Source organism: Antechinus flavipes, chromosome 3 (assembly GCF_016432865.1).
Source record: "Antechinus flavipes isolate AdamAnt ecotype Samford, QLD, Australia chromosome 3, AdamAnt_v2, whole genome shotgun sequence".
In the NCBI taxonomy this organism is placed as follows: Eukaryota; Metazoa; Chordata; class Mammalia; order Dasyuromorphia; family Dasyuridae; genus Antechinus; species Antechinus flavipes.
Genome location: NC_067400.1, coordinates 36963890 through 36988473, shown reverse-complemented (window position 1 = coordinate 36988473; position 24584 = coordinate 36963890). Strand labels below are relative to the sequence as shown.

At 38.5% G+C, this 24584-nt stretch overlaps 1 protein-coding gene and 1 non-coding gene across 4 annotated transcripts in view; both read right to left on the bottom strand.

Moving 5' to 3' along the window:
* PIK3CA (phosphatidylinositol-4,5-bisphosphate 3-kinase catalytic subunit alpha) overlaps positions 1–20109 on the bottom strand; it is an 84732-nt gene extending 64623 nt beyond the window's left edge. For 2 of the 3 annotated variants that reach the window (XM_051983200.1, XM_051983202.1), the window contains exon 1: positions 20017–20109. The gene's annotated coding sequence lies outside the window, so the exon portion shown is untranslated. The remainder of the gene's footprint in view (positions 1–20016) is intronic. The other variant, XM_051983201.1, reaches the window with a different exon arrangement.
* On the bottom strand, positions 5826–5931 carry LOC127558439 (U6 spliceosomal RNA). Its single transcript, XR_007952829.1, has one exon. It is a non-coding gene; the product is annotated as a U6 spliceosomal RNA (small nuclear RNA).
* Positions 20110–24584: the final 4475 nt, after the last annotated feature.

Genomic DNA, 24584 nt, shown 5'->3' with positions numbered 1-24584 from the left:
TCACTGATAGAGATGTGAAAGAATCAGAGTAGAGAAGGGAAAAAAATTTTTTTGACATGGTCAAAGTGGGAATTGTTGCTGCTAATATTTGTCCTTTATTCTTGAAGAGAACCAATGAATGACATGAAAAGATGTTTTGACTTTTAAGTGAACTGAATTTAAAATGAGGCAGGGCTATGCAAAGCGATCAGTTTTACTTTTTCCTCCAGTCATCTGAGTTCAGTGGCAAGACACAGATGAAGACAATTGGAGATGGTTTCAGATGCAGATTTTCTTGACTATAAATTGTAATAGCTTCCTGTTTTCTGAAAAGGGGACTAAGGGATGGGAGAAAAATAATGTGGACCTGAAAACATAATCAAATTTAAAAAAGAGAAAGAAAAATAAAGCACCACCATAGGGTGTGTAACCTCCAAAGGAGAAATATGTGGTAATATTATTTTTAAAAATTACTTTTTGAAAATAATCATAGACAATTGTAAGAAAAGGTAAAAACAATGTCTGTCCAACATTCCTATTAGAAGAGAAAGTTAATTCGTCAGGAATTTGACTGAAGAAATAAAGATTCATTCTTATGGCCACCTTGATTTCTCTTCTTTGAAGTTCCAGGTTAACTAAAAAATTTGGTTATAGTTATAAAGGAAATGGAGGCAAGGCTGTAGCAGGAAATGGTTGACTTCAAGCTATAGGAACTAATTCTTAAATAACTTCTTGCTTCTCTCCTCTGACAGGGGAATGAACCTGGCACCATCAAAAGTGATATTAGCATGCATATGGTCTTTTCTCAAAACCTTTGAGTATCAGTTCCAGGCACCCCCTGATAACTGTGCATGCTCTGTCCTTACATGTATCAGAAGACCTCATGAAAACTTTCCATCAAAGTTAGGCAACTATCATTCTTTATGATGCCACAAAACCAAAAGGTTAATAGTGAATTAATTAACTAAGAACGACGCTAACCACAACCACACAGCACAATTCTAAGTTCTTGGTCAGCAAAGACATAATGTCATGCAAGAGACCTTAGAGATTTATCTAATTTAATCTCTTCATCAATCATGTTTAACATGATGGTGGTATAGTGATACAGTGGGATGACTACTAGGCTAAGGTTCTATCGGCTCTGGTATATGCTAGCAATGATAACTTGGGCAAGCCATTTAACTTTTATAGGTCTGCCCCTATCATCTGTAAAATTGAGGCACTGGCAATAAATGTCTCCAGTTTCCTCTACTTCTAAAATTCTACAATTGTCAAGTATGGGAGTAAGATCTTAGTATGACTTATAAGAGTTCCTGATAACAAATTTTGCATCAGGCCAATAAAAGTGATGCTGGTAACTTAATTCAACAAAACATTTTTAAGGGCCTACCTTGAGCAAAGTATTGGACCAAACACTGAGGAAAGATAAACAAAAATGAAACAGTCCTTGCCATAAAAGCACAGAATCAAAAATCACAGATTCAGTACCTGAAGGACATTAAATCTAATCATTCTCATTCTATAGATGAAAGAACTAAGGTACAAAAAGGCTAAGGAAGCGATACAGCTTCACTTAGAGAAGGTTTGAATCTAGGTCTTCCTGACTACAAATCCAGCATTCTCTCTCTCTCTCTCTCAAATTTAGGTCTCACCACAAGCACACAACACCAATGTATATAATTCAATATAACAGGGAATATAAGGAGAATTAAGTTGGAATCTCAGCACTATTAATATTTAAGGAAGGAAATAATATGCTGTCAGGGGAAAGGGGAAATGGAGAGGCCTTGATTTGATCATTGAAGCTGATCCATCAAAGAAGATAAGTTTGAAAGGCAGAGATAAAGAGGCAAGGCATTCTCTGTCCTTTACTGAAGAAGACCAGGACATCAGGAAGCAGATGTCATGACTTGCAAATGAAATGGATTTAAGTGAGTGGGTTGCACAAAGTCATCAGCCTCACTTTTTCCTCCAGAGCCATCTGAGTCTACTGGAAAGATAGAGATCAGGATGGCCTGATTGCAATAGGAGGCCTTGGCCTTTTTAAGCAAAGGTCTTTACCAGTTCTCAGTTTGTTCATTTGGTGATTAAAGTTAGGTAAAAATGAGACAAAGAATGGCCTCTTTTACCTATCTATTCAAAAAACAAAATAAAATCTGGGAGAGGAAGATCCTCAAGGTTTCTGGCCACAGTTTTGTGTGAATGAATAATAGCAGCAAATGACATAGGGACAAATTGATACTCTAATTTGGCTAAACCACTGAGTGTGGGATAATGTGAAAAGATGGATGGAACTTATGACGCAAAAGACTAGAGTTTGTGATGAGATTAGGGCAAATCGCTTATAAATTACTTGAGATATGCATTTGATCCAACAAAAATCAGGAGGCAATAAGTATATTGAATACCATGTAGCATCATAATAAATTAAATCAATTACATTTAAATAAAGAGGAAATGACTAGTTGCCACTGTAGGAATCATTTATGAATGATTATTAATGTTAACCCAACAATAAAAGAGATTCATGCTCATCAAAAGCATATTATCCCCATCATGGAAGATATCTAACCTTCCATGGAAGTACTACGTCCAAAAGGAAAAGAAATTTTCAATAGTTGCTGAAGTTCTCCAAATGCTCCTGTTTGAAGATGACATTGTGCTGATTGCAAAATACTAAAGGTCTCTTAAATGAAATTCATAATCATTAAAGTTTGGCCCAGTTCTCCATATAGGAAAAATTAAGTGAGTAAAAAACACCTCTGGTTCAGATTATGATATTCAGCTGGATACAAAAGCCATAGTTCATGTGTATATATAGCCTGGAAACCACAGCAAATAGATAATGCAGTATGTGGCAAGTATAAGAGGTATAGACAAGAATAATTACAGATGAGAAGCTAGTTACTAATCCTTGAGACAAGAAGGAGCCATTGGAACTCACTGAGCAAGACTATAGAGTGGTTAGCCCAACACTTGGGCAGCTCTGTGGAGGTTGGAGGCTAATTAGAAGGCTGTTTCTGTAGTACAGGTGAGTGGTAGTGAAAATTATTGCTAAGCACAGGGGATAAATACAAAGATAAGAACAAGTCTTTCTCACAGGAGTTTACATTATACTGGGAGGAGGGGAATATGCCATATACAAAAGTAAATATTAATACATACACACACACACACACACACGAAATTCAGACTGTGACAGAGATAATGCACTAATAATTGGAGGAGGAAGGGAGGGTATGTGGAAAGCAAAGTCCTGGTGAAGGAAGTTTCACATAAAACTTGCTTGTAGAAGATTACACATAATTGAATTCATCAACTATAAAGAGAAAAATAAAGCAAGAGCAGTGCTGAGACTGGAAGAACAAAGAGGAACAGGAGCCAGAGAGAAATAAAAAAAAAAGTTTTGGTGGAGTGGCCTGCCTTGGAAAGAGTGACCAGGGAAGATATATCTTCTGGAGAGAAATAAGGTTCTTTTGAGTGTCAGTTGGAAGACCATGAAATAAGATATCTAAGATGAAGGGAAGTATGTTAACACTAGATCAGGTTTTCTGGTGAGCAGAAGAGGGTATGGATTGTGGAGAAGCAGATAGATAAGCATGACAGGACATGGAGAAACAGCAGGGGGAGAGGATTTTTGACTCAGCTGAACCGATAGTGATGAAGCTGCATGGAAAAAATTATCACCATGTAGATAACAGTTCTGTAATGACAAGCAATGGTTAACTCCTTTGATTCTACTGATTTGATGGAAATGATAGAAGCACAGTTAATTATAAGTGACATGTGCAGTGGATACCTTATCTGGGTCAGTGATAAACAATGTAACAAAAAGTTGGAATATAAATGAGCTAATCAGGATGTTCAAAAGAGACTTCAAGGCTGTAAAGACCCTAAGATGAGTAAAACCATGCTTTGGAAAGTTGCAAAATGTAACAAAAATTCTACTACCTTGAAAACACTCTCATGCACTATGGTTATGTCAAAAACACTGAATGAATAAAACTGTGATTGGTAAAGAATAGTAGAAAGCAGACACTATATGGATGGCAGAGTTCCAGAAGACATCTGCTGATGGCTTGGTAGTTCCAAGATTAGACTGCTCTCACACTGAAAAGGCTTTCCATAAGTTAGTCCACATACCAAGTCACATTCATGTATTTCCTATCTTAAATTTCATTCCTCTTTCACTGATGATCAAACTCTATAATCCTATAAGTCTACAGAATAGGGACCAAATGACAGTTGTCACTAAGTTTGCAAATCTAGTAGTCATAGAAATGTACTATAGAATAAAAATTAAGTTTTAAAGAAGATGTGGTTCACATCCCAGCTCTGACACATATTAGGTGAGTGATTATGGGCTAATCACATTCACATCTCTGTGTCTTAGTATCTACATCTGACAAAAGTGGATAATAATGTTCATATTGCCTATCTTACAGAGCTATATTTGAGGAAAGTGCTTTGTAAACATTAAAAGGATATGCAACTTTTCAGACTGTCCTCTAATTTTTTCCACTGTTGAGCTGATTTTTTCTGTCTATGCAAGGCTACATTTTTGTGCTTGATTAACTACAACACAAACAGCTGAGCCATGCCAGAAGGTATTGGCTATGAGGGTAGCTATAATAAAAGGTTTGGCTGTGCTGAATTTTACACATGTAGATACAGTCAAATGTTCAAAAAATAATGTTAAAGGAATTTGGAGTCTCATAGAAAAATAAGCAGACTGCAATGTAGTCTTCTTGAAATCAAGCATTTAATTTCCAATGACGAAGACAAAGCCTTTTTGGCATTCTGATTGTCTCAAAAGGACTAATGCCATTTGAAACTACTTTGAGTTTTCTACTGATATTACAATTATTAAAGGGTACAGGAACCTGCTTAGAAAATGCTATGTTCAACCTTTTAACTACTGTGAAGGAAGGGCCAAAGCTTTCTGATGCTCTTAAAAGGATAAGGAGTAAGTAGCAAACACTAGGTTTCTTGTACTCCTTACAAAGTACAAGTAGTTTACAGGAGAGTCATCATTAAATATGAATCCTTTAAGAAGTAGATGCCAATATTTCAGTGTCACACATCCAATACGTATCTGATTTTCAGGTAATACTATGAGAGAAAATAAAGCATTAAGGATAGCTGTTTGCTGTCCTCACTGTTATGTATAGCTTGATTTCACATGTTGTTAATTTCAATTTGTCTTTCATGATTTCCTGGTAATGTTCTATTATAGCTGACAATGCATTCTAGAATGTTATTACACAGAATAGGAACCGCAGCTGCAAGACTTTCAAGATGTTTGAAAGTATATTTAATCAAATAATTAAAAGCATTTACTAATATCCATTATGTGACAAGTATTGTACTAAGTGATGGAGATATTAAACAGTCCTTGCTCTCAAGAAGCCTACATTCTAATTGAGAAGACACCATAATTCGCACCATACAGAACACACACAGAATTGATGGAACATAAACTTAGAGCAGATAGCACTGACAGCTGGGGAGAAGAGGTTATGTTCTACAAAATGAACTTGTTATCCAGCCCACCAGAATGTACATTCTTTGAGGGCAAGTCTTGATTTGTTTTTGTCCTGGTATCTTCAGTGCCAAGCATAGAAGCTTCCCATAATAAGTAGAACCTTAAATGTTAATTGAATTTAGTGGGTTTGTAGATATTTCCCCAATCCCCAAAGAACACCAAAAGTTAGACAACATCTGTAAGCATTAAGACTAATTTGAAAATATCCCTTCTCATTGGGAAGTTAAGCCATTAAATTTATTTTTGTATTTTTTGAAAGACGACAATATATCAGTTTACTAATTCATCACTATGCAACAAAAAATACTTTTTTCACAAATATTTGCATGTCATCCTTGTACAGGGGCCATGCTAATAGCTGTATCATTCCAATTTTAGTTTATGTGCTGCCAAAGTGCAAGCACTTATCTGTGTATTTATTGCTAAATTACTACACATTCAAAATAGTTCTGAACAGTATCTACTATTTGATAAAGTTGGTGGTTTAAAGTATCCAAAAGAGAAAGCTGAATTATGTTCATGTAAAGATTGAACCATAAACAGGAAAAATAAACCAGGAACAAAAACAATATACAAAGTAATGTTTTCACATTTATTAAGTATGTGAATGTAGTATACTTTTTTCAATTATGATTTTTATCTTACAAGTTGATCTAAGCTAAGCTTCTAACAAGGAAAAGATTTAATACATCTGTTTTCTGGATAAAAGCAAATAACTTGACAAAGAAAGTTCTGACATATACTTTCTTGAGAGTCTTTGTATCCTCAGGATCTAGCAGAGTATCTAGTACCTTAGAGGTATTTAAGTGATACTGAGAAGGGCCTACTGCTTCTGACAATATTAACAATTGGTTTGCAATGATTCCTTTACCCTGTGCAGGCAGATGAACTATTTTCAAGGATTATAATCTGAGAAAGGCCAGAAGTTGCAGTGACTGGCATTTCTAATAGAAAGGCATTCAACCTCACTGCTTTTTTGGATGTTGCCAACTTTTCTATCTATAAAATTTCATGCAAGGGCTCTCAAGCATGTGAAAACGTTTCTGGGAAGTTCCTGAAACCACTAGCTTAGGCATCCTTAGAGTTCAGCTCTTTGCGGATGGCAGAGAGATACTCTTTAAAGAGAAACTTCTCTTTAAAGAAGTCCCACAGGCTCAATCAACTTCATCTTCTAGCTGCTTGGCTTTGTTTTCACCTTTATCATGCCCCATGCCTGGGACCTTCCCCTATCCACCCTTTTAAACTTCCTTTTGTATTTTGTCTTCCTCCATTAGACTATAAGATCTTTGAGGATAGGAACTCTATTTCTCTTATTTGTATCCTCAGCACTTAGCACAGTATCTGGCACATAGTATGAACTTAATGTTTAATTGTATTGCATTGTATTATTGTATTATAAATGCTTGAAGGAACCTTAGAAATTAATGGTCATTTTAAGGATAAGGAAACTAAGGCCCAGAATGGTTAAGCTATCCAATTTTACACTTGTAATTAATTAGTGGTAGGTCTTCAGATGCATCATTCTACTACTCTGTAACATAATGTCTTTCTGTGTTCTAGAAGTCTGTTTTTTAAAAAACTCTAAATATCTACAAAACATGTCAATCAAACACAGAAGGAAAAACTAGCTGTATTTTAAAGCTCTAATTTATGGATGATATAACATTAGTAGGATGGCCAAAAAAAAAAAATCAATTAAAAGTGCATTTTCCAGTTTCTGAAAAGACTTTTTTTTTTTTACAATGAACTAAATTATAATTTAGCACGAAGAGAATAATTTCTATAATGACAACACTGTGAAGAAAATGAATTTTAAAAGGTTTAACTCTGAACAATACAATGATCAACATCAGAAGACTGGTGATGAAATGTGCTATACATATCACAACAGAGAGGCATTGAACTCAAGGTTCAGAATGAGACACAAATCATTTTCTGACATGGATTTTTTTGCTGGACTATGCTTATTTGTAACAAGGAAGTTTTTTTTTTTTTTTAATGGGGAAGAGAGCTGAAGCTATACATACATCTATATTATAGATATATATCTATGTTTATTTTTCTACATACATCTGCAAATATATCTATACATATCACATATACATGTAGATATACTTGTAAATTTGTTGGTTTTTAATAGTAAAACTAATAATAATTATAGAAGCTTGACCCAATACGAAGGAATTCTCATTAGGGAAAAAAAACTCAGTGAGGTCAAAACCAGAAAAGTCCTCTCTATATATACCAAAATATTTATAGCAATACTCTTTGTGGTAGCAAAGAACTAGCATTTAAATAGAGGAATGGTTAAGCACATTGTAGTAAACTAATGTAATGGGATATCATTATACTATAAGACATGAAGAATATGAAGAATTCAGAGAAGCATAGAGAGAAACTGAATTGAGAGAACTAATCTCTCTGCCTCATTTTCCTCAACTGTAAAATGGAAATAATAAAACCCAACTCATAGAATTGTGAAGATCATATAAGACAATATATATAAAGTGCTTTGAAAATTTTAAAGTGTTCTATAAATGCTATTCTTATTTTATTATTTATGGGCATATAATTGTTCACAACATACTACAGCTTACATTCACCATGTATTATTTTAAAAGCATGTCAATACATAGTTAAAACTACCACATCAAATAATTTCATTAAAATATTCATAGGAATATAGCTCTGAATGCTTTGTATCTCAAAGCAGAGGTCCAAAGTGAAAAAAAAGATACATTTATAATACCTCACCCAAATAACACATGATTTGAGAAAATGAAACTAAAGGAGTACAACAATTAGGTCTGAAGTTATAGATGATTAAAATTTCAGGCATTCAAACGGGATATTCTGGGACTTGTCTGTGTGTCCTTTCACATTTCACTTTCTTCTGTCAATCAACAAAAATCAATCAACTAGCATTTATTAAGCACTTCCTATATGCCAGGCCCTGAGCCAAGAACTGAGAATAGAAGGGCAAATTCCATCACTGCCCACAAGAACCTCTTATCTCATGGGAGAGACAATATGTAAATAACTCTGCCTGTACAAGATGCATACATAGTGGGTATACTGGAGGTAACCTCAGAGGGAAAGCACAAACTTTCTAGTCATTATTATAGTATTTTTGCAGAAATGGATGTGTGCTTCAAGATGTGATTCTCACAGTATTCTTCCTTAATCAAAGAACACAGATAACCTTCAAAATATTTCAATAGAGTAATAATTTCCTCATTAAAACTATTGCTAATAATATTATGAAAAATCAAATTTTCCTGAAGCAGTTGTCATACAAAACCATGGCACACTGTTCCTAGAGGTAGAATAACATCAACATTTTTCCCCTGATAAAGCCTTGTTACAAGGCTGACTATCATAGATAATTTGTTCTTAGAATATTTATCTTTCTTGAATTCTAGTTATCCTTCAAGTTTCCCCCTAAATCAGTCTTTTGGTCTAGTCTATGGATAACTAGTGATCTTTAAGATTTTTATTTTGGTGACTATGTATAAGGCCTTTAAATTAAGAAAAGGGATAAGGCTAGACTTGTTATTTAATTAGTATATGGTATTTCTATGAGAAAACTTCCTCTCCCAATGCAAATTAGTACTTTTTCCTGCAACATATAGGCTGAGAGAGTTGCTTAGATCTGTGATGTCAAACTCAAATAGAAACAGGGCCATTAAATATATATAAGGATACTTCTGGGCTGCCTATTAGAAAACTATATATTGACATTATCTATGGGTTGGGTTTTTTGTTTTTGTTTTTGTTTTTTTACTTATCTTGTTAAGCATCTCTCAGTTACATTTTAATCTGTTTTCTCTGTTGAGGGCCATGTTTGTCTCTATGGCTTTGAGGAGTAAGAAATTAAGTGACTTATCCAGGATCACAAAGTAGAACCCAGATTTTTCTGGCATCAAGGCCAGCTCTCCATTTACTACTCTAAATCTGTTTCTTGTAAAAAAAAAAAAAAAAGAACGCTCAATTCTGAATTTTTCTCTTCTTCTGATTGATAAACCTGATTTTGCTGGGGGGGGGGGGGAGGGGTAGTGAAACATCCATATATGTAATCCTCTACCCATTTGTGAACCTATCCAGGAAGAAAAACGATAAAGCTGATGCTCTGAAATTTGCTCCAGTAGTATGGTTTATGTTTAATTAATCAATAAGCATTTGTTAAGTGCTTGCTGTGTACCAGCCCCTATGCAAAGCACTGGAGATAAAAGAAAGCTGAAGAACAACTCCAATCTCAAGGAGCTCACCATCTAATGGGAAAAACAATATGCAAACAACTATGTTCAAACAAGCTATAAACAGAATACCCAGAGATAAATCAATAGAGGCAATTAAGGGGCATCAGGAAAGATAGGATTTAGTGGGACTGGAAGGAAGCAAAGAAAGCCAGAAGGTGGCACTAGAGAAGGAAAGAAGTCTGGGCAAGGGAAATGGCTAGTGCAAATGCCCCAAATTTGGAGATGAAGTATAGTATGAGTTACTGCAAGGAGACCAGTATCATTAGCCTGCAGAATATGTGAGGGGGTAGTAAAGCATAAAACTGGAAAAGTAGGAGGTGTCCAGGCTATAAAGGGTTTTGAATGGGAAACAGACGATGTTTTGTTTGATCCTAGATGTGATAAGGAGGCACGGAATTTATTGAATGTGGGAATAGAGGAGTTAACATGTTCAAATCTGTGCCTTAGGTAGATTAACTTGACATTTGAGTGGAGTACGGTCTTCAGTGAGCAGAGACCTGAGGCAGGGAGACCAGTGAGCAAGTTATGGCAAAAGTCCAGGAAATAATGAAAGCTTGCACCAGGACGGTGGCAATGTCAGAGAGAAGAGAGTACATAAAAGAGATGCTAGGATGGTAACATTGATAGGATTTCCAACAGATTAGATATGGAGGGTGAGAATGAGAGTCCAGGATGATACCGGCATTGTGAGCCTGTAAGAACAGATGGTGGTTCCCTCTAACAGTGAGAAGGAAGTTTAGAAGAGGGAAAAGATTTTGGGGAGAAAGATAATGAGTTCAATTTTTGATAAGCTAAGATTAAAATTTCTACAGAGTTTGAGATGTCTAAAAGGCAACTGAAGACAAGAGTCCAGGGGCTAAGGGAGTGAAAAGTAAATCTAGGAATCATTAGAATAGAGATGATAATTGAAACCATGGGAGAAAAGGAGGGTGATGTGATCTGACTTTCAAGGGTTTGATCATCATCCAGCAAAGGAGACTCTGAAGAAGTAATCAAATAAGTAGAAAACAAGGATACAGTAGTCATGGAACTCTAAAGAAGACATCAAGGAAAAGAGGGTGATTGACAGTATTAAAGGCTAAAGAGAAGTCAAGAAGGATGAGGGTTGAGAAAAAGCCATTGTCTGTCAAATAAGAGATATAACTTCAGAGAAAGCAGTTTCAATTGAATGGTCACCTTGAACTATAGACTTGAATGAGAGGAAAGGCTGTGGAGGCATTGTTAGTGGCCTTCTCAAGGAATTTAGTCACAAAAAGGAGAATTATAAGATAATAACTAGTAGGGATGAATCAAGTGTGGGTTTTTGGAGAATGGGAGATGCTTAAATGTTTGGACTTGTTTGTAGGCAGTAGGAAAGCAGTCAATAGATAAGAAGAGTATGAAGATAATCAAGAGTGAGGAAGAGAGGGAATAATCTATTGAGAACACAGCATGGAATGGGGCCACATATTCATTTTGAAGATTTTCTCCTTGGTAAAGATAAGGGCTATCTTGCTATATGAAAAAATTCAAGAAGGACAAAATGGTAGAATGCTTCTAGGAGATAGGAAATGAAAGGAGGAAAAGAGGGAACTCTTGGTGAATGGCTTTATTATTATGATGATATAAAATATGAGGTAAGGTTCTCAGTTGAGAGAATGAGGAAGGAAAAGACATGGGAGGTTTGAAGAGGGATAAAAAAGTTTATAAGGGTCATCAATATGAGGGAGATTGTGAAGTAAGACTACAGAAAGAATATCTTATTCACCGACTTTCATTAGCAGACTCTGCCTGGACTCACTCCCCAATAATTAACAAAGACTTATTCTTTGTTACTCTCACAAATGACAAAGCTGTGACTTCAGAATTCTCATCGAAATCCCCGTTGTATACTCTCTTTCCTCCATGAACAATATTACTACTTCAATGATTAATTCCATATCTCCATGCTCCTTTCACTGTGCTTTTGGAATTTCTACTCTAATTATGACATTTTCTTTTCATCTTGAAAATCTCCATTTTTCGGGCATTCATTGAGATTTAGATTCTTCTGATACACTTTATCCTATGTCTAGCACTTCTTTTCTAGCACTGAAAAACTGGTCATACCTTTTCTTGGTCTTAAGTCACTGGTCTTGGTAGAGGTCAGAATTCTCTTTGTTCTCCCACTACCACCATTACTTTAGCAACTTTACCTACTTGAAGGTTCATGCAATCTAAATTTATCATTCCATCCAGATTCTGGTGCCTATTATCAAACATTCCTCAAAATACTTTCACTCTTTTTTCAACGAGGTCAGTACTTAGCTCACAGCACTCATCCATTCTGGTATCTGTGTTCATGTCAAAGGACTGCAGCATGCATATGGCCTTTTCCTCCAATATCCTCATTTGTACTTCAATCTGTTTTACTTCCATGACCTCCTCATTTTTAGGGATAGGAATATTCTTGGTCTTGTCAACTACAACAAGCATATCACTGATATGCCCCCAAACTGGGAAATTCCTTTACTTTTTCACTATCTTAAAACAAGCCATCTTGTCTTCCCAAAGCTTTACTCTTACAAAATCTGTTCTTCATCAGCACCTATGATTTTTCCACCTCCCGGTATTTTGCCAGACTAACACCCTGGCTCTGGCTACATTCACCTTCATGCCCAACCTTCACTCACTCCTTAGTAAGCCAATTTACACCTATACATTCATCTACTCGATTTCTCTGATCCCTAATCTTATAACCATTTAGACATCACCAAACTCCAACCATCTGCCTCCTCTACTCTACTCTTAACCAATGCTACTATCTACATGTTGTTGTACAGAGTTGGAGGCAGTAACAAAATCATGTTAAGCATACTATGAATTTATATGATCAAATTGCATCAGCAGCATTCCTTTTATTTCTTCCTAATTATTTGTTTCCCTCCCTCCCCACCTCTTTCTCTGCTGAGACTGGGGTTAAGTGAGTTGCACAGGGTCACACAGCTAGGAAGTCTTAAATTTGAACTCAGGTCCTCCTGACTTCAGGGCTGGTGCTCTATCCACTGCACCACCTAGCTGCACACTTGCCGCCCCACCCCCCCACTCTCGTTGTTTCTAACTCTCCACATAATTGTTTTAAACTTGTTATCTCTGTTCAAGTCTCCAACTGCGCCCTGTATCCCTACTCATTAACTGAAGTTTTGCTTCACGTTATACTGACAAAATTAAGGTTATCTAACAAGTATTCTCTCACCTTTCTTCTTCATCTCATTTTACCACCTCTTTACAGCACCCCCTAACAGTTTCTCCCTTACTCCAGTCTTTGATGAGATGTCCCTTCTCCTTTCCAGGGTCAATCACTCTACATGTACCCTTCATTCTAAACTCCTTTCATTTCTCTAGAAGATTAATGCTAGGATCATCCCCTCCCTCTTTTATATCCAATCTCTATGAACTAGTTCTTTCAAATATGTCTATATACACATCCTAAGTTATTTTCTTAAAAATTTTTCACTTGATTTGACCATTCCTTCCCCCAAGCTATCCTCCAATATTTTCCTCTCTTATTCTAAAATTCTACTTGAAAAAAGCTATCTATATTCTTAGCCTTTATTTGTTCTCTTTTCAATCTTTTTTTAATCCACAGAAATTTGATTTTTCAACCCCCTCACTCAAACAAAACTGTTTTTACCATCATTCCCAATAATCTCCAGCTTTATATTCCTTGAGCTCTCTGCAACACTTAATTCCACTGACAAAGTACCATCTCTTCTTGCATACTTTTTCCTTTGGGTCTATTCTGGTTCTCCTCCTGCTTGTCTGACCATCTCATTACTTCCTGCCAGTTCTCATCCAGATCATGCTTACTAACCATAGGTGTACTCCAGTTCTGCCCTAAAATTTCTTTGTCTAGATTTTCTCTTGGTGAAAACACTGGCTTCACTATACAGATAACCTCCAGATTTATATGTCCAGGTCTAGTCTCTCTCCTGAGTTCTGCTCTTGTATTACTTAATGCTCATTATGCATCTCTAACTAGATGAGAAATAGATATGTTTAAAAAGAACTCTATTTTCTCTTCCCCAAAAATCTATCCCTCTTCTAAACTTTCCTTGTTGAGGTATTGAAGGCACCACCTTCTTTTCAGTTACCCAGGTTCACAATTTGATGTCATCCTCAGCTTTTTACTGATATTTACTCTCTATACTAAGTCATCTGCCAAAACTTGTTGTTTCTATCTCCCCACTATTGAGAAAGAGATGACACCGAGCTCCTATCCTAGCTCAGGCCTCTTCTCCTCTTACCTGGACCAAATGATAGCTTATCTGAAAAGGGAGAATGTTGTAGTAGATAGGGCATTGGAATTTGTGCCAGGAAGGCATGAGTTCAAATCCTGCCTCAACCACTTCTTAGTCATGTGACCTCCAGCAAATAATTTTACTTCTCTACACCTCACTGTAAAAGGAAAGGTTTGGGCCCAATTTTCCTGTTGGAGCTTCCTCTCCTCCAAAGCTATACTGTGCTGCCTTTCTTAGAAAGCCCATGTAGTCTTATTAGGCCCCTGCTCTTATTACCAAGAGAAAAGCTTTAATATGTATTCCTTTGCCACTGAAATCTCTTCCCAACCTGGCCTCTTCTCACATTGACAGTCTCCTTACACTTTATTCCTTGCATTCTGTGATCCAGTCATCTTGACCCATTCTTCATTCTGTACAGAGGACACTTCCTGTCCTGTCTCCGCTTCTTTGCACTAGCTGTCTCTCCAACCTGTATTCCATCCATACCTCTGCCTCTTAGAATCCCTCTTTTCCATTAAGTTCAAGTACTATCTTTTTAAAGAAGGAAGCCTTTCCTGTTCTTTCTGGTTCCTTCTGACCCTCTCCACAAACTATAGGCATAGTCTATATGTACTTCTAGGTATACCTAGCCTCTTGAAGGCAGAGAACTTGTCACTTTTATCATTAGCACTTAACCCAGCACTTAATACATAGTAAGCACTTAATATAAGTAGAAGGAAATTGAAATTTTAACTTTTAACTTTGGTTACATGAGCAGTAATGACCAGAGTGACTCTTTTGTGAAATGAATAAATCATGCCAGTAATTCCAATCTGTAATGCAAAAGACATTTATGAACAATTTCTCAACAGAAATATAAAAGGAAATGGTCTTTGCCAAGTCTACTTTTCTGGTCTCAGTGACCTTATCTCAAAAATAAAAGGTCTGATTTAGATGATGGTCAGATTTCTCTCCCACATTCCCATTCAAAGGCAAAGAGAACAGTGAGAAAGTTAGTACAATAAGTTGAAAATGAAAAGGCTCTTGAATCATGGGGTTTGTATGTCTTGCTGGGAGAGCAAAAGAGGGGACAGAGGCAGCTGTTCCTGCAAGAATGAGCTCCTCTGGGAGGATATATTTCCTCAAGAGGATATATTTTTTGCTTAGTTTTCAGTTATATCTGACTCTTAGTGAGCTAGCCCCATTTGGAGTTTTCTTGGCAGAGATTCTGGATTAGTTTGCCATTTTCTTCTCCAGCCTATTTTACAAATGAGGATACTGAGGCAAACAGTTAAGTTTGGGTTAACAGTTAAGTTAAGGGTTAAGTGACTTATCCAGGGTCACATAGCAGTAAGTATCTGAGGCCAGATTTGAACTTAGGAAGATGAGTCTGACTCCAGGCAGGGAACTCTGCACCATGGTGCCACCTAGTGGCCTTCTGATGATTCCTTTAGCATAATAATCCAAATTATCCCAGGCATAGGAATTTATTTACAGTCACAATAGAGGAAAGATCCTTGAGTTATTACTCTAGAGCATACAAAATAAGATCGGCCTCAATATTCTCCCTCTGCCATGCATATGTTGAATGAGCCTGAATAAATCAGTTAACCTCTCTGGAAAATGAGGAGTAAATGATTTCAAAATTAACAATCCCCAGTGAAACTGGTCCCCTTTGGGAAAAAAAAAAAAGTAGATGAGTACATATACTCTTCAAGATAGGAATCTCCTTAAATCTTGCCTCAGACACTCACCTATATGACCCTGGCAAGTCATGACCTCTCTAAGTATCAGGTTCCTGTCTTTAAGCTAGAGATAGTAATACCTGCTGCCTCAAAGGGTTGTTGAGAAAATCATACCAGAAAGTATTTATAATGTGCTTTACAAAAACAAAATACCATATAAACATCAGTTATAATTAACCAAAAATTGTTAAAGGGATGCTAATCAGAATTAATCAATGTCATAAAGGACAAAAGTCTTTAGGATACCTGGGTTTTATTATATTCTGTAAGTATTACCTTCTAAGTTTGGAGGACTTAGAGGACTGAGGACATTTATTGGCAACAGGGAGAATTTTATCTAATTATTCTGTCCCCACTGTTTGTTTTACAGGTTTTACCTAAAGGGTCAAGCAAATCAATTGGTCTATTTCGGGAGCCCTTGTTATGTTTAACTTGCCTCTATACTCTCTGAAGTTTGGTCAGATTGGTCAATTGTTGTCTTGTACATATGATGTAGCATATCTCCATTTCCACACCTTTGCACTGTCTGTCCTCTAGGCCTGGAATATCCTTCTATTCTCATTTTTACTCTTTAAAATAGGACAGACTAAGCTCAAGTGCCATCGTCTACATCAAACTGTCTCCCCTCCACCCCCAGCTTCTAGTGGCATCTTCTCCAAATTAACTACGTTAATCTTATGTACTCTATATTTACTTATATATGTAGGTATCGTCTCTTTGTAAGTTCCTTGAGGACAGGAACATTTTCATTTTTGCCTTAGTATGCCTTAGTATTTAAACTTAGCACAATGACTATGACATAAAAGATGCTTTATAAAATGCTTGTTGATTACTGATAAAGAGCAAAGTTTTCTAGGTTTCTAGAGTCAGGAAGATACATGCTGAAGCATTATACAAATTGGTTATGTGACTGTAGGCAATTTACCTAACTATTGCTGAACCTGGATGGCTCTGACTAAAGCTACAGAATACATGTTAAGATGAAATCTCACATCTAGAACACATTGTATCTCCTCTCCAACCCTCAAGAAAAAAAAGAAAGAAAAGGAAGTTGACTAAATGATCTCTAAGATATATCTAGCTCTATATTTTTAAAATGTATTTCAAGACTCATTTCTAATATCTTGGTTGTGATTTTGTTATTATAATTCTCTACAGCAATGTGATGAAATAAAACCTAGATTTAAAAAACCTGCCACCTAGGGGAAGGAGGTGGGGGAAAGGAGGGGAAAATTTGGAACAGAAGGTTTTGGAAGGATCAGTGTTGAAAAATTACCCATGCATATGGCTTTGTAAATAAAAAGCTATAATAAAAATTAAAAAAAAAACTTTCATATAAGACTTCTGGTGTCTTATAGGCATCTCAGACTCAACATGTTCAAAAGGGAGCATGCTATCCTCATCCCCAATTTTCCTATTTCAGTTGTGTCTTCATGGAGTCAGCCTTGACTCCTCAATCTCTCTCACTCTACATAGCCAATCATTTGCGAAGTCTTACCCATTTTCCACTTCTAACCTCTATCCCCTTTTCTCTATTCACATCAGCCCTCTTACCCCCTCCCCTCAGTGAAGGCACCAATAGGTTGGGCTATTTGTTATCTTTCCACAACATTCCATTTCCTACCTCTACACCTCTGCCAAGGTTCTCCCTCATCTCTACCTCTTGGAACCTTTAGCTCCATTCAAGAGACCTCTCCGGATTCTCCAACTTTAGAGGCTCTTAAGCAGGGGATTATAAGCTTGTCTTTATTTGGATAATTGTATTCCAATACAATTGCTTTCATTTATATTCCTATGCATTTAAAAACAGTATCCTGAGAAGGAATCCCAGAGCTTTGTCACACTGACAAAGGGAGTGGTTTATAACACACAAAACCAGTTAAGAATCCCTGTCCTAGTTATTAGTAATTCTCCTTCCCCTAATGACTGTGAATTTTTAAATAAAAACAGGGACTAGGCATAATTTAATTGCTATATGAAACTCTCATATGAAGAAATATCTGCTTCCAATGCATGTTGGCAACTTTTCTACAATTTATATTCTTAGAGAATTGCCTGGAATATTGAGAAATAAAACGACTTGTCCAGGGTCACACCATGAATATGGGTCAAAAGTGGGCCTTGCAACCAAGTCTTGCTGGCCCTGAGGTCAGCTTCCTATACACTAAGCCTTGTATATCTCCAGTATTTATTTACTTATGAACATGTTAGCAGAATATGAACTCCTTTTAGGGGAGTGGCCTGTCTTTTCTTTTTTGATTCCCGGGACTAGCACAATGCATGGCACATCAGAGACACTTAATAAGTACTTCTTGATTTACATGATTCTTCATGATCAAAGCTCAAATTTTACAGGCCTTCTTGGCCCCTTCAGATATTAGTACTCCCCCACCCCCAACCTTCCATGTATATATTCCATATGCCCTTCTTTATGTAACTGTTATCGCCCCATTAGAATGTAAGCTCCTTGAAAGCAGGGACTGGCTTTGCTTTTTTACTTTGTTTTCCCAAGTATTAATATCTCATTTGAGATTTTCTTGGTAAAGATAATGGAATAGTTTGCTATTTTCTTCTCCAACTTATTTTACAGATGAGGAAACTGAGGCAAACAGGATTAAATGACTTGCCTAGAGTCACACATCTAATAAGTGTCTTGAGGTCAGATATGAATTCAGGAAGTTGAGTCTTTCCGATTCTAGATCCAGCAATTGATCCATTTGAACTCTAGCGGCTCCAAGACTCTCCTTGGTGTCTAGTAAATGCTTAATGAATATTTGGTGATTGATTAATGTATACTGCCTACACACATGCTGTCTATGTGTGTATACACATAAATACATACATGTATATAAACTACACACAAAGAATATTACCAATCTAAACTCTACCACAAAATGTTCCAGCTTAACAGAAACTTCCAAAATTCCAATATAAAATATGAACTATATATGTCTTAGTTTCTAAAAGCACTCTGTCTTGCACATAGTACTCTCTTAAAGGCTTGCTGATTCAACTGAATTCCTAGTTGGGTCCGTAGTCACTCTAACAAATATATAACAGCTTTTGGTTTTTCTTATTTAAGGTAGTAATTATCTGTATTTCTTTAAACCTTTACCATCCTTGACACGGAAACTAACAAATTAATAAAATGCCTTATGGCACTTTCCGAGCAATAAAAGTGGTCTACTATCATTTCTAGCTGCTTCAAATGTAGCAACTGGCATGAGTTACACTGAATCGATAATAATTTGTTTCTTCATAGAACCTATAGTATCCCGACCATCATCCCTCATCCTGATTTCCTGCATATACAAAAAAACATTGCTGGAATGAGGAAGCTTCAGCTGAGAGAATTAATCACTGTAGTTTATTTTAAAAAAAAAAAAAAATCAGGGAACTTTAAACAGCATCTTCTCAATCATCCACCGCGCCCACCCCACCCCTTTTTACCGGAACTACACAAACAGTTCCAAATTCTTAAAACCAACGAGAACAGAATGGGGTTCCCGAGCCCACAAGCCCGAGTCGCTAGCTCCCTCCTTAAGGACCAGTGTCATCCTAAAACAATCCCTCGGCTGGGCTCCGATCCCAAGGACCGAACGCTTCGCCTTCCCCCAGGCCAGTGCCGGGCAGCACTTAACCTTCCTAAGGCTCGGTCACTCGGGAGCTACACTGTGACACAGGCACGATAACAAGTATCCAAACACGCCGACCGAGACAATGTTGCCCTGAGTTTCGCCAGCAGAGATGGTTTCGTGCTCCAGTTAAAGAGAAGAAGCCCCGGAGGGGGGCACACCGGAGTTTGGCTCCTGCCAGCCTGCGGGGCAACTGGGCTGCCCCCTCTGAGCGCGCCCCCCACCCCTAGAACATGACACAGCACCGGGGCGCGGGGAGCATCTCAGCCCCGCAGCCAGGCCCGGGGGGTGGGTGCGAGGGGCGCGCACAGCAGGGAGTGCTGGGAGGAAGAGGAGAAGCGAGGGAAAAACAAGGGAAAGGGAAGGGAGGAGGGGAGGAAGGAGAGGGAAGGGGAGACGAAAACAAGGAGCTAGGGTCACGGAGGAGGGAGAGACAAAAACAAGGAGCGGGGGGGTTCACAGGGAAGGGGTAAGGGAAACCAAGAGAGGGGAGAGGGGGGCACACTGCCCCCCAGCCCGGGCCCTGTCACCCGCCGCTCTCCCCTTCAGGGTCGCCGGACTCCGGCCCCAGCCCAGCCCGTCCCGTCCCGTCCCGCAGCCCTCATTACTCACGCTCCGCTCGGGCTCGGGCTGCTCCAGGCTCGGCGGCTCCGCCCGCCCGCCCGCATCGGGCCCGGCTTCCGAGGCCCGCTGGCTGCCCCGCGCCCCGGCCCCGGCCCGGCCCGCTCGGCTCCCCGCTCCGCTCCGCTCCGGGCGCGCCTCTCCCTCGCGCCCGCGTCTCTCTCGCGGCGCCCCCGCCCCGGCTTCTCCCTCGGCCTCCGGCTCCCCCCCCCACCCCGCTTTTTTTTTCCCTTTTGTCTCCAGAATAAACTTTATTGGTCTCTTTTTCCGCTCACATCATGTAAACAAACAACGAGCTCCTCGCCCCCGCCCCCCGCGGGCTCCGGGAGGGGAAGAGCGAGCGAGCCAGCAGCCTCCCAGGGGCTGAGCCAGCCATGCCCCGGAAGCACAGGCCCAGCGGGGCGGAAGTGAAGCCGAGGAGCCCGGCGCGGAGGGGGGAGGCTACGACAGAAGGGGGAGGGAGAAGAAGGGGCGCGAGGAGGGAGCCCGAAAGGAGAGGAGGGAGCTGCGCGGCGTCTCACTGCGCCTGCGTGCGCGCTTCTACCTCCTCTCCTTTTCCTTCTCCTCTTTCCTCTCTGTCTCTCTCTCTCTCTTTTTGTCTCCCTCTCTATCTCTGACTGTCTCTCTATCTTCCTCTGCGTCTTTGTGTGTGTCTTTCAGCTTTTCCCTCCAGCCTTCACCTCTTGACTCTAACCAGCCCTAACCCTGGCCCTTACTGTCTCTCCCATTTCCGTTGTCTCTCGACTTCTCTAGCTATCTCACTCTGCCTCGGTCTCTGTCTTTATCTCCTTTCTCTTTCTCTGTCTCTGTCTCAATTTCGTCTCTGTATCTCCTCTCTCTGTCTCTCCATGTTTCTCTATCTCCCAGTCTCTATCTCCCTGCGACTGCCTCTATGTCTCTGGGTCTCTATCTCCATTCTCTCTCTTGTCTCTCTGTTTCTGTCTGTCTCCGTGTGTTTCTGTTGTTTATCTGTTCTCCGTTCATCTCTCAGTCCCCTTTTCTGTCTCTATCACATGCTCGTTGTCTCTCAGCTTTTCTAGCTGTCTCCTTTTTGTCTGTTTCTCTCTTCTGTCTCTGTGTCTCCATGTTTGTCTTTCTCTTCTGTTTCTGTCTTTGCCTCTCTTTCTCTGGGTCTCTATCTTTCTTTGACTCTTTGTTTCGCTCACTGTCTTTCTCACATTCTCTTTGAGTATCTCTTTGTCTTTCATTTTCCCTCCCTCTCTTTTCTCTCTTTCACATTCTCTCTGTGGGTCTCTTTCTTTCCGAGTCCTTTTAGTGTATGTCTGTCTCCCCCCCCTCCCTCTCTCTCTCTTTCTCTCTCTCTCTCTCTTCCTTTCCCTTCACTAAAACTCGATAGATTTTGATCTCCAGCTGCACAGCTTTGTGCTAAGGGAAATAGTTTATATCAAACTTGGCCTTTAGCCACTTTTAGCTCATTGTCGGGGAAAGAATGTGACCCTCAACAAAGACCTGATCAGGAGGTTACAAGTAGATCAATAACCCACCAACTCAGTCCAAATATCAGGGGTGGATTTGGAAGAGTGAGATTTGTGCAAGAGGAAGATACAGAGGGTATAGGTGGTGATATATGTGGCTGGGTTCTCTTACAGTTTTGGGGTTGTCTTTGTAAAAGGTAGTGGAGTTGATTTCATCTAGGTGAATCTCATTTTCGAATGTAGCACAATGGATAGCTTCCTGGACTTGGTAATTGGGATAACCAAATTTAAATCCTGCTTCAGATACTTACTAGCCATATATAGCTAGGCAAGTCACTCAATCTCTCTTTTAGTCAGTTTCCTTAATGGTGAAATGTGGATAATAATAGCACCTATTTCTCAGGGTTGTTAATAGGATAGCATGAAATATCATTTTGTAAAAGAGCTTTGCAAACATGAAAATACTATATGCTAGCAGTTTTGTTTGTGTGCACTGGGCTTAGCACAGAGCCTGGCAACAGTAGTAGATAACTTAGTAAATACTTGCCGATTGACTAAACTCTGGGTAAGTTCTATGACTCAGACTTACCATCTATAATAATCAGAACCTGCTGTGTGCCTTAGATTAAAAACAACAACAATAACAGTTTGGTCTAAGATGTCCTGCCTAGAGTTAGGAGGACCACTAAATTAACGTTTACACATCTTTTCCATCCTGTGTTGGGGAGGGGGTGGGGGGGAGATAATTTACTGCTCTCTTCTAGTTTTATCCCAGCCAGTGAGCTTGGAGCAATCACTTCACTATAGCTTGGTATTTTTTTTTTGAAAGGCATCGTTTCCTGCTCTGTAAAATAAGAAGTTTGAACTAAATGGTGCCTTACAACTCTAAATCTAAGATGAGAAGCAGTGTAAGGTAGAAGAAATACTGATTCTAGAATCAGAGATCCTGAATTCAAACCTTGCCTCTGACTCTTTAACTGTGGGACTTTGGGCAAGATACTGTCATTCTGGCTTCAGGTTCCTCATATATAACATGATGAAGGGGTGATATATGTATGTAGACCAAATAATCTCAAGTATTTTCTAGCTTTTAATCTATGATCTAATCTCATGAGTTTTTTCCCCTAAACTTCTGGGTTGTAGTGCTAGAAACCAGAGAAAGCACCAGATTAGGAATAGAAGACCTGGATTCTCATTTTGAATGTCTCACTATAGTGGAGGGAAGGCCATTACTGTGGCCTTCCCTGGACCTGTTTCTTTATCTGTGGAAAATCAAAAAGACTAGATAACCTCTAAGGTCCCTTCCAGGTCTGTATTTATGATCCTGTGATGCATTTAGGTGATTTGCAAACTCTCAAACATCATATTAACTTGGACTTTATCACCTCTCCAGGCTTTAGTCTCCTCATCTGTAAAATATAGATCATTTCTAATGTTTCCTTTCCACACTTCATTTGAGAGAGCACACAAATATATTTGTTAGCTAAAGATTAAATTCAGGACTTTGGCTGTAGTGAAGATCTATTAGTAAAGTGATATGATATGGGATGGCTCCTATTTTAAATATTGCCAAATGGATGGACAGGATTTTTTACCAGCTTCCTTGGAGCACATTATTGGGAAGGAAAGCCTCACCTCCAGGGTTTACTCCCCCTAGTGGCCTTTTTAATTTAGTGGATGTAATTTTATAATTCCCACCTCATAAATCTGCAGGCTCATAGGATTGAAAAGAACTTCAGAAGTCATCTAATTCAGCAGCTTGATGGTAGCAGAGAGTCAGAAGCCTGGATTTGAACTCCAGATTTTGCTTATAACCAGGGTGTTTTGGGCAAGTCAAATAAATTCTCTGGATGTCCACTTCTACTTAATTTGCAAGACAAACTGGATGAACTAGGATCCCCAGGATATCCCAAATAGTTCTAATTTCTGCAAATTGAAGTTCCAATCCAGTGTAGGGATCTCTTTTCTGCATCCCTGACAGAATTTGCTTGAATACCTGTTTTACATTTAAAATGATAATTCCACATGTGTGTGTGAGCAATAGCAATAGCAAAGTTGCATATTAATAAACCTGCCTTTCCTGATTGATTTGCTTGCTCTCAATGCTTTTCATCCCCTTTTCTTTTTCTTCTGTCATCTTAATCCAACTCTTATTTCACTCTCCAGCAACTAGCTTCGATTTTACTTCTTGTTAGGGAAAGTTTTTAGATTAATTTCATTTGAAAGTGGCCTCATCTAATGGGCACTTAGTCCAACCCAAAGCAGAAATCTCTTCTACATCACAATAGTTGACAACTATTTAGTGCTGTAAGACTTTATATATGTTGGTGTTTCTTCCCCCATCCTCCATCACTAGTTTATCATGGTGAAGGAGATCAATGAAACTATGCCATGTAGGGTTACCCAAGATGGACAGGTCATAGTGGAGAGCTCTGACAAAAGGTGATCCACTGGAGAAATAAATGACAAACCACATCAGCATCTTTGCCAAGAAAATCCCATAGACAGTACTAACATAGAACAAGTGACTGGTTTAAGATTGGAGAAGGCTGGACATTGTCACCATATTTATTTAACAAATTTAGAGTACATGATGCTAAATGCCAGGCTAGGTTAATCAAAAACCAGAATTAAGATTACTTGGAGAAATATCAATAATCTCAGTTATGTAGATGATACAACTTGGCAGAAAGTTAAGAGGAATTAAAAATCTTCTTGATGAATGTAACGAGTGGAAAAGCTCACTGGAAGCTTAACATAAAACAACAACAACAACAAAAGCCAAATCTAAGATCTTGGCAATTCTTGGCAAACAGAAGAAGAAATGAAAGTAGTGTCAGATTTTATATTCTGAGACTCAAAAATCTCTGCAGACAGGGACCAAAGCCATGAAATAAAAAGATGATTGCTTCTTGGAAGAAATGCTATGGAAATCTGGACAAGGGACTAAAAAGCAAAGATAATACCTTGCTGACAAAGGTCCCATGGTCAACACAGTCAAATGAATGGTTTTTCCAGGAACAGTATATGACTGTGAGAATTGAATTATAAGGAAAACTAAGCATTGTAAAGTCAATGCCTTTGAAATTGTGATGGTAGAGAAGACATTTGACAATTCCTTGT